Raw genomic sequence first — 11567 nt, 5'->3', positions numbered from 1 at the left:
AGCGGTTCGGTAACCTCAGGAAAGACAGGCACCAGCTCGCGCCACAGGAACGCCGCAGGGAAGCGGTTCGAGGCACCAGACATGCTTGAGAGCGGGTCGGTAGCCTCAGGAAAGACAGGCACCAGCTCGCGCCAGAGGCACTCCGCCACCGCTGCGGTGCGGTCTCTACAAGATTTCGTAGAGGGCCTGCGAGATCAAGAGGAGCACAGTGAAGCAATGCGGAAACTGTTAGCCGAAGATACACAGGCAAGGGCACAAGTGGCGGCCGACAACGCCGGAAGAAAGGTGCAGCAGGCAGCGGAAAGCGCGGAACGACAAGGCAGGCTAGAAGCTAAACGCAGAGAAGGAGTACGAATGGCAGCCATGCGGAAGCTAAGTGCGGCTCAAGCAGCTCAAGCAGCCAGCAAAGGCGACGACCCAGCTGTATGCGGATGGGAGCGGCCCCCCGGGAGGTTCATAGGCGTTACGGTAAAGGAGGAAGGCCCGTCTCCAGCACCGCCGGTGGCAGCCCCAAGACAGCGAAGCTCGATGCTTGGCCCAAGACAGACACCTCAACAGCAAGCTGCAGCACCAGCAGAGCCAGAAGGGGACCAGGCGCCAGCGTCGCCAGCACCGCTGCATGCAGCCCCAAGCCAGCCACCGCCACAGCCAGCGGTAGCACCAGCAGAAGGGGAACAGGCGCCAGCGCAGGCAGACAGCACAGCAGCTCTCATCCAAGGGCTCACCGAAGCCATCAATGCCAGTCGTGTGCCTATACCCGTACCCGTAGTGTTCAATGGCGACCCACTAACCTACCACGCCTGGAGGGCGTCCTTTCTGACGCTGGTGGGCAGGAAGAGCATAGCACCCGCAGAGAAGTTATCCTATCTACGCGAGTACGTTAAGGGACACGCCAAAACGGCCATAGAAAGCTACTGCGTGCAAGGCACCGAGGCCGCCTATCAGGCAGCATGGCAACTCTTAGCTGAGAGATATGGAACTCCATTCCTGCTGGCCAATGCATTCAGAGCGAAGCTTGATGCGTGGCCCAAGATAAGCGCCAACGGGAGTGTTGAACTTCAAGAACTCTCCGACTTTTTGCGCAGCTGTGAGGCTGCCATGCCGCAGATTCAGGAGCTGAACATCCTTAATGATTGCCGCGAGAACCAAAAAATACTCGCTAAACTCCCAGAAGGGGTGACGGCAAGATGGAATACGAAAGTCGTAGACATAGAAGACGCAAAGCACAGGTTCCCGAGCTTCAGCGAGTTTGTCCAGTTCCTCACACGTGAAGCCAAAATCGCGTGCAACCCAGTAACCTCGTTTCATGCCCTGAACCCACGGGACGGGATGAGGGAACAGGGCGCAAGACGCAGGGACCCCGGCGCACGAGTCTTAACAGCTAGCGCCCACGAGACAGACGGCGCCACACGCTGCATCCTTTGTGCCGCGAGCGGCCATAGCCTACAGGAGTGTGGCAAGTTTAGGCAGAAGAACAAGGTCGACCGGAACACGTTTGCTCGCGAAAGGCAGTTGTGCTTCGAGTGTCTGGAGCCCGGCCATACCGCCAGGGGCTGTAGAGATAGACGACCCACCATGGAGGAAAGGGCGGACGCAAGGAACCGGGCTACGTACAGAACCAGAGGTACAAATACGCCGCCACACCAGGCAACGTCATTTAGAGTCATCCAGCAGGATGGGGGCACGCATACCTCCACAATAGTGCCAGTGTGGGTCTCAGCTACAGCGGAGCCCAGCCGGGAAGTCCTGGTGTATGCAATCCTCGATAATCAAAGTGACACCACCTTCATCCTCGAGAAGACAGCAAGGACTCTTAACATCAAGGGCGAAACAGTGCAGTTACAGCTCTCGACACTGGCTTCCAGAAACACAGTCGTGTCCTGTTGGAAACTAGCTGGCCTACAAGTAAGAGGATGACTTATTCAAGAGACTTTATCCCGGCAAACAGAGGCCATATTCCCACCCCAGGGACAGCGAAGGCATGGGGCCATCTGGCACATCTAGCAGAGAATATCGCGCCAAAACAACGCTGTGAGGTCGGCCTGCTAATTGGCTACAACTGCCCTCAAGCCCTCAAGCCACTAAGCACGTGGGAGGGGAGGACCACCAGCCGTTTGCAGTGCAAACAGATTTAGGCTGGAGCGTGGTGGGATATGGAACCCCGGGGCTCCACTATGGAGATACCATCGGACTCAGTCACCACGTCCTGGTAAAGCAAGTGAGGCCAGGGTTACCGGCCTCGGCAGGGCTCACCAGGGAAGTGCACTATGTCAATAGGACCCAGATCAAAGAAGTCGTGCTACCGACAGACGTACTAAAGAGACTGGAGGCCGACTTCTCGGAAAGAGCGGCAGAGGCCAACCCTATATCGCAAGAGGATCTACGGTTCATGTCGGAACTGAAGACGGGCATCAAGCTAAAGAGCAACGGTCATTATGAAATGCTGCTGCCATTTAAGAAGGAAAGGCCTAAGTTACCGGATAATAAGATCTGTGCCATCCATCGGCTCAACAGCCTAGAGCGGAAGCTGCGGAAAGATGCGCAGTACTACCAGGACTACAAGACCTTCATGGAGGCGACCATAACCCGCGGGGACGCAGAGCGGGTCCCCAAGGAAGACATCGGCAAGACGCCAGTGTGGTACATCCCACATCATGGGGTGTATCATCCACAAAAGCCTGGGAAGATACGGGTGGTCTTCGATTGCTCCGCCAAGTATCAAGGCGTATCCTTGAATGACCATCTGCTGACAGGCCCAGAGTTGACCAACGCCTTGGTGGGAGTGCTGTGTTGCTTTCGACGAGGGCCCGTGGCAATCATGTGCGACATAGAACGCATGTTCCATCAGTTCCATGTCAAGGCAGAAGACCAAGATTACCTCCGATTCCTTTGGTGGGATGACGGAAAGCTAGACCAGTGGTTCCCAAAGTCGGGGTCGCGACCCAAAGGTGGGCCGCGAGCAGCCACGGGTGGGCCGCGAGATGATTTAAAAAAAAAAAAAAAAAATAAAGAAAAATAAAAAAAAAAAAAAAATTTATTTTTTATTTTTTTATTTTTATTTTTTTTGTCAGGCCACTGAACTTAGAAGCAGGCCAGGACAGTGTTTCTAGTTGTATTCTAAAATGTGACTATATGGTTTTATATTAACTTAATAAATAAACAAAAACGAAAAATCTACTTATTTCAACGAACATTTCAAACTAAATAACAGATTATGCACATAAAACGCTGAAAACAACCGAAGCAACAATAGTATTTTAATGAGGCTATTATTATTATCATTATTATTTTGCAACAAGTTAGCCCTCTCATAAATAACACATATAAATGAATAACTAACTTGAACTAACTTAATAGGATTGAAGTGATATTTGGCTTAAAAAATCGGTCGCCTGGCAAAAAAAAAAAAAAAAAAAGCCCGACGATGTGCATTGGGCCGCGGCTCTCTGACGCCTTATTTTCTGGGCCCCGGCCTGAAAAGTTTGGGAACCCCTGACCTAGACGACCGACCGTCCATCTATCGGATGAGGGTCCATCTGTTTGGGGCAGCTTCGTCACCGGGCTGTGCAAACTACGGACTCAAGCACATCGCGGCCGCAGGACGAGGAACCTTCAGGGACGACACTATAAGGTTTATCCAAAGGAATTTCTACGTTGATGACGGACTGGCTAGCGTAGCATCTGTCGACCAAGCCATCCAGCTGGTGAAAGAAGCAAGAGAGCTTTGCAGCACAGGCAACCTCCGGCTGCATAAGTTCATCTCTAACAGCAAGGCAGTCCTAGCCACAATCCCAGGGGAAGAGTGTGCCGAAGTTCCCAGCGACAAGGATATGGCACTAGGGGAGCTGCACCTGGAGAGAGTACTCGGGGTGCAGTGGTGCGTGGCGGCGGACGAGTTCCAGTTCCGAGTGACCGTCAAAGAGAATCCGAGTACCCGACGCGGAGTCCTGTCCACGGTCGCTTCGGTATACGATCCGCTGGGATTTGTGGCGCCCTTCATCCTGGGAGGAAAGCAGATCCTACAACAGATGTGCCGGGACAAGCTCAGTTGGGACGACGCGCTACCCGATGACCTACGACCACGGTGGGAGTGCTGGCTCCGAGACCTCCACAAGCTGGCAGGGGCGAAGATTCCAAGATGCTACGTGCCATTAAGCTTCAAGGTTCAGCACTACGAACTGCACCACTTCGCCGATGCCAGTATGGACGGCTATGGAGTGTGCTCGTACCTTCGAGCAGTGAGTAAGTCAAACGAAGCCCACTGTACCTTAGTAGTGGGAAAATCAAGAGTCGCTCCCACTAAGGTCACAACCATACCCAGGCTCGAGTTGGCAGCAGCGGTGTTAGCCGTCCGCATCAGTGATATGCTCAAGAAGGAACTGGAAGTCGAGTGCCTACGAGAAGTATTTTGGACGGATTCCAGGGTTGTACTGGGGTACATCAATAACGAAGCCAGAAGGTTTCACGTGTTCGTAGCAAATCGCGTAGAACGAATCAAGCAAAGCACCGATGCTACACAATGGAGGTACGTGGCGTCGGAAGACAATCCAGCCGACCATGCTTCAAGGGGGCTCGCAGCAGAGCCACTGATAGCCTCTAACTGGGTCTCCGGCCCAGACTTTCTTTGGCAGGACGGGCTACCAAGCGGAGAAGGCAAGGTGGGAGAGATTGCAAGTGACGACCCGGAAGTTAGGAAGGCCCAAGTGCTCACCACAGGGGTGAAAGAAGTCTGGCCGCTGCTAGAGCGCGTACACAAGTTCTCAGACTGGTCCAGACTGGTGAAAGCTATCGCCAGACTCCAGCGCCACGTAAAGGAAAGGAAAGGGCTCCAGCCAAAGTCCTGTGAAGCCACCAGCCTAGAGGAAAGAAGAGAAGCGGAGCTAACCATAATCAAGATGGTGCAAGGAGCAACCTTTGCGCAAGACATACTGGCACTCCAGAGCCAACAGGAGAACCCATTCAAGGGCAGAGCCACTACGCTGCACCGGTTAGGGCCATTCCTGGACGACCACGGCGTCCTCAGAGTTGGCGGACGCCTAACGCACGCCGCCCTAGATCCACAGGTGAAGCATCCAGCTGTCCTTCCAAAGGACAGTTATGTGTCGGGCTTACTCGTCAAGCACTATCACGAGAGAGTGCACCATCAAGGACGAGGGATGACCATGAATGCACTCCGATCCAATGGTATATGGATACTCGGCGGCAGCAAAGCAGCATCATCCCATATCTACAAGTGCATTACGTGCAGGAAGTTCAGACGATGCACGGAACAGCAGAGAATGGCAGATCTCCCGGAGGAACGCATGGAAACTGCGCCGCCATTCACCTACTGCGGGATGGACTGTTTTGGACCATTCCACGTAAAGGAAGGCAGGAAAGAGCTAAAGCGTTACGGATTGTTACTTACATGCATGTGTTCCCGAGCCGTCCACATCGAAATGCTCGATGACTTGACCACGGATGCCTTCATTAATGCGCTGCACGCTTTCATCGCCATTCGGGGAAACGTACGCCAGATAAGAAGCGATCAAGGCACAAACTTCGTTGGCGCACGAGGAGAGTTCGCTAGAGCACTGAAAGAAATGGATCCGGAAGAGTGCAAGGAACTTGGATGCGAGTTCATCCTGAACACCCCTGCGGCAAGTCATATGGGGGGTGCCTGGGAAAGACAAATCCGCACCATCCGAAGCGTCTTGACGGCCATTCTAGCGCAGTCAGCCACACAACTTGACTGCGCCTCTCTACGTACGTTCCTATATGAAGTCATGGCGGTGGTAAACAGCCGACCTCTGACCGTCGAGTGCCTCAATGATCCATCCAGCCCAGAGCCTCTGACACCAAACCACATCCTGACCATGAAGTCCACAATCCTCGCTCCGCCGCCCGGAAGGTTCGTCAAGGAAGATCTGTACCTCCGCAAACGATGGCGGCGAGTGCAACTCTTAGCCAACCACTTCTGGACCAGATGGAAAAAGGAGTACCTCATGACACTCCAACCGAGACAGAAGTGGACCAAGGATCGGAGGAACGCAAGGGTCGACGACATCGTACTCCTACAGCATGAGTCCACACCACGTAACCAGTGGAGGATGGCTAAGGTTATCGAAGTGTGTCCAGGGATAGACGGGAGAGTGCGACACCTTAAGTTGCTTATCAGCGACCCCAAGCTAGATAAGAAAGGCAAGCGCATCTCCGCACCAGTCGTCCTGGAGAGGCCCATCCATAAGACGGTGACGCTGGTGGAAGCAGAATGACGCCTCTTGGGCCCTCTAGCTGTCTCTATATCATTCTATCTTTCTATCTTTTTCGCTTTTCCTCAGGCCGAGGTGATTCTTCCGGTGGAGGCCAAGGACCATAGTATTGTGTTGTTATTTGTAGTTATTGCGTTACGTTTAGGCATTAGGTGGGCAGTTATCGTACGAATCATATACACTGCTTATATATGCTTGGTGGGAGTGTAACTGCAGTGGTGATGTCATAATAGAACCGGTTATAACAGGCTAGAATGCTCTGGGTCATTGTGATGTCATAAGGGATCGCCCTGGCGGGCGGTCCGTTGGCCTGTGATGTCATAATAGATCGACACTAGTGTATAAATACTGAGACCCTATAAGGTTCGTCCCTTCACTTCGTCACCATCTTCAGACAAGCCACATCGACACCTTCCTCCATAACAGTCCTCTCATATTGCATGCAGTCAATAAGGTACGTTTGGGGCTGTACTGCGCTTGTAGTTAAGTTCATTGGGTTAACAACCACCCTTGTAACGACCGATAAATTGTATGTATGTTGTTATGGTTTGATCCGTGATTGATTGTATTTCATGTATGTTTTCACAGTTTTACGGTTCGGAATAAAGATGTTCTCTTAGAACAGAAATAAAGCCAATCAGTAAACATCAAAGACGAGTTGCTTCATCATTGCAAGAGGGACAGTTACACGGGTGATGCTTTTTCTTTATTATTATAAAGAGTTGGATGTGTCTATATGGATTGGAAATGAGGGTCCCTGATGGAAACAAGACTAACGTCTTTCTCAGGTCTGCCTCCCCTTAACCAATTGTGTGTATTGCGCCGTACTGGGTTGTACTCTTTCTGCAATCTGTTGGGTAAAGTTTTCATTCATTCATTCATGGAGTTGATTGCATCTCGCCCCTCTTGTGGTTCCCCTGGGCGTCTTGGGGATTCAATAAGATGGTCTAAACAGCCTATTGTTGATGTGGGTATGTCAAAACGCACACATAGTTCTAGCTCAGGATGTTCTGTTGGACATTGGCTGACTGGCGCGCCTTGATTGCTTGGGGTTAAAACAGCGTTTTTATGAAGCAATTGGGATGGGGGTTTTTTCCTCTTCCGACACCCTGTGTGGTTGTCGATGGGTTCCTGTTCATATCAGGGGATGATAACGGAATGGATCTGAACATATGGGGAAGGGTCTCACGCCCTGGGGGTGGGCCGCCGGGCGCGGTTCGTACGGAAACGTCTGGGTGGCGCCTTCTTTTTATGTTTTAGGATCAACACGCATATCTGCCCCTTCTCCTGGGGTTGGCAGGTCAGCGTGGTTAGGGCACGGGACTGGTTCTGGTCGCGCTGGTCCAGATCAGTTACACCCGTTGTCCGCCGGGGATGCAGATCTGCTGTTCTGGTACCCTGAGGGACTTGGGCTTTTTTCAGGGGGAAAATATGCTAGGTCGGTCCGGGTGTCACAGGGTTGAGCGTTATGGAGCCCTTGTTGGGTACATTGTATTCTACACTGTCGTAATGGCTTACGGCTGTGCCAACCTGTACACGCCCGATCTCGTTGGATCTCAGCCGCCATGCAGGTTGGTCTTGGTTGGTGACGTCTGCCGATCGTGTCAGCCTTCTCTGTGGAGGCTTGGTTATGCGACAACGCCAGCATACGCCCCTTCCGCCGGGGCGGCTGTGTTCAGCTGTCCTTTCTGGCGCCTGTCTCGTCCGCAGTCTCCAGGCTAGGGTTAACAGCCTGTTGCCTGGTCTTTTTTCCCGGTGCTCTGCCTGCTTCCGTTGGTTAACTCTTGTGTGTTACGGCCATGCTGTCTGCCTGTTGCAGGGCCAGTGTGCCAGACGGTGTACTATTGGGGAGGACAGGGCCCGCTCGGCTGAGGGGCCTTTGTCCGAATACGCTGGCGATGTGGGGGGCGGGGTCACTAAGTGCCTGCCTGGTGGGGTCTTGATGCTGGCATCATGGACTTCTCCGGGCCCCCATTCCAGGGAGTCCAGTCCTTTTGGTGGGTCTGGGTCTTCCTTCGCGCTCCGCTGCTACGGCCTTGCCACGGGGTTGGGTTTGCCCTTGATCCCGTGATTCTGGGGGCAGTAACGAGGTTGTTTCCTTCCGTTCGTTCCCGGGTGGCATGCGGGTTGTGCGTGTGTGTAGTCGTGGGGTCAAGCCACGGTCTGCTCACCCTGTGCGTTGAGTTGCTTGAGTGCCTCTTCGCACGGTCGGGTCCGTCGCCCTCCCGGTAAACCTCTAATAGGGGGGGTGCCCTCCATTAGGGGGGGTCGGGGGGGCTCGGCCCTCCCTGTTCTGTTGGTTGTGGGGGGCCTTCAGCGGGGTGTATTTGTCGGCCAGTGGCTCCGCTTGGCCTCCCTTTGTGCAGAGTGATGCCAAGCAGAGCCCCTAATGAGACAGAACGTTAGGTTATGACTATAACCAAGTTCTGTTAATTAGGGGTGACGCTTGGCATCCGACGGCCGCTGCAGCCCTTGACCTCACCTTGTGGTGAAAGCTTGGGAAGGAGGAGAGCAGGTGACCACACACCTGCTTATGAAGGTAAGCTGATGAGGGGTGTGGTCAGACTAATACTGGTATTAAAGTTACATTTGTGGAATTTATTCAGTGCGCGTGCACGTACGCGAGAGAATGCAGAGTGATGCCAAGCGTCACCCCTAATTAACAGAACTTGGTTATAGTCATAACCTAACATTAATGCTGTATTACATTATCTTGACATGGTATAGCAAGGGTTAATGCTGTATTACATTATCTTGACATGGTATAGCAAGGGTTAATGCTGTATTACATTATCTTGACATGGTATAGCAAGGGTTAATGCTGTATTACATTATCTTGACATGGTATAGAAAAGGATTAGGCAATAGAGATGTGAACAAAATCTGCTCTTTCATTTTTTCCACAGGATTTCGTTTTTATTGAATTGTTTTCTTTTCTTATTTGCCTCAGTCACATGCAGAACAAATCTGAGTCAACAGCACAGAGTAAAATCGAAACCAAAAGCCAAACCAATCACGTGTGCGGCGTGCTAACTCTCTTGGTTGGTGTGGGCCGCATGCCATTCTTATCTCCAAGAGGCCCTCTCTGGGTCGACCTTGGAGTCGTCCAAGAAAATGTCTTCAGCCCTCAGATAAGAGGAACCATGGCTTATTTATGATCTGATACTGATACGAAATGTCCCATTTGGATTCCAGGCTGAAAACACTATGCTTATGACTGTTCCTGAAGCTTGGACTTTGTTGTATCTGATAATGATACTAGGTACCAGCGTTGTTGTCAGATCAGCAATATACTCTTGTGAAGAATGGGATGTCCAGACATGCGCTCCTGACTTTCTTGCAAGTTTATTAACAAAAGCACCCTTATTTCATGAAATTGGGACCATATCTTCATTTTACATATATTTTCATTATGTCAAAAGATTATGATTTGAAACGCTCTTAGTAAAAGTTAGTAATATAGGGGTACACGAGATACCCTGGCGTCCAGTTTCATCCCATCCACTTCCATGTTAATAAAAACGCAATAAAAACGCAATAAAAACGCAATAGTCTAAAAAAAAATTATAATATCTCCTCCCTAATTTTCACATTATATATCGATAAATAAACAGAATAATTACACCAGGCATGCACTATAAAACAATACATACCTTTTAGTAATATATTAGTAATAACCGGTGCTTACTAACGTTAGCCTCTCGGCTATTTCTGACCGCTATTTCTGACCGAAATAGTCTACCTTTCTTTTTTATAATGGAAGATTCTTATTCACAGGGATTTTGTCCAGTTTTCACACGCTGTAATATGGTGTCTAAAATGTATAGATATATGATAGACTGTTGTGAGGAAGCGGTGGCTTCCAGGGTGGGGTAAGTACTGTTTGCTTGCAAGCTCTGGTTGTCTGTTGATGCTGTGGGGGTTAGCTGACAATTTTACAAACGCCGGCCCCAGATTGGGGTCCTCTGCTCGGCTTCTTAAGCGGCGGACGGAGGATCTTGGTCTGAAGCCCATGATGGTCAACTAGTGGGCCGCGACAGAGACCTGGTTAAAACCCGGGATTCTCTGAACAAGCGGATGCTTCTCTGTCCCGTGCAGGGCCCATCTTTCACTTGAGTGGAAGTACACCCTAAACGAGGAAATGTGGGCATGGATGTTCGTTATCGGAAAATCCATGTTCAAGTCGGCTGCAGCCCAGATGGGAATTGTGCTGGCTCCGCTGTATGTCTGGTAAAATCACTGTTGTAAACTGTGTTGACATTTCTTTTTCTCTTCTCTCTTAAAGATGAGGAGGGTTTCAGACGGCGGCCTGTCTGGAGTGTGGCTTGTTATGTCGTTGTGTACAGTTCAGGTGATAGCTGCTTAGCTTGCATGCTAGTTGTGGCCTACCTGTTAGCCAGTCAGCTGTTAGCTGCGGCGCTAGCCCGTTGTGTCACTAGGCTAGTAAACGTTAGCTTGTTGCTATCAGTCGAGAGCGGCTGTTAGCTTAATGCTACACTGATGAACGTTGCTATGACTATAACATGCCTTAAACACTCTGACTACGACGTCATCTTTGACAGAGGATGTTAGTCGAACCTACACCGGGAGCCCTGCCAGCGAGGACTGCGTCAACATGGAGAAACGTAGCGGCTGGGTGGCGCAGCGACGTTACCCTCGTCGCCAACACGGGAGATGCCGTGTTCGACTTCGGTGTCCCGTTAACCAGATTGCAGTTCTCTCGGCCTGCGCTCAGGGTAGGAGTCCCGACCGGACTTTAAACACTTCTTCTTTCCTTCCCTTCTAAATGTTTTGTAATAACGATGTTTTCCAAAACATGTGTTGCTGCAATACATTGAGGATACGACGCGTGTTGTGTGTGAATTGTCTTGTCACTGGTATAGCTTCTCTCTCCATAGAAATTGGCGTTGTTGTTTACATGTGTAAAAATGATCTGGTTAGTTGTGACGAGAACATGTGTGTTCATGTAACGTTTGTAACGTGGGTGAACTCACAACTAAGGGGGTTAATTAACCTGTGAAGCTATGCTTAGTGACATGTGATTGAGGAATGAATTCTTTCTCAGCCTGTGATGACAATGAACAGTGTGTTCACATATTAATAGGGTTACCTGTTCAACTTGGTCGTATCAAGGGTAAGGTAGGAGAGGTGATCCCCCCGGTTTCCCTGGGGCTTCCCCCCCCCTCCTCTCAGACATGTTGGTTACAATATATTGTGTCACTGTGTTTGTGGGGATACGATGTAACCCTCAGCTTAATTGCTGGGGTTGTGCTTTCCGCTTGAGAAACTATTTTTTCCTAAAGAAAAGATTGTTTG

Source organism: Notolepis coatsorum (genome assembly GCF_963971535.1).
Source record: "Notolepis coatsorum genome assembly, chromosome: 5".
NCBI lineage: Eukaryota > Metazoa > Chordata > Actinopteri > Aulopiformes > Paralepididae > Notolepis > Notolepis coatsorum.
Note: the sequence above shows the minus strand (reverse complement) of the source record.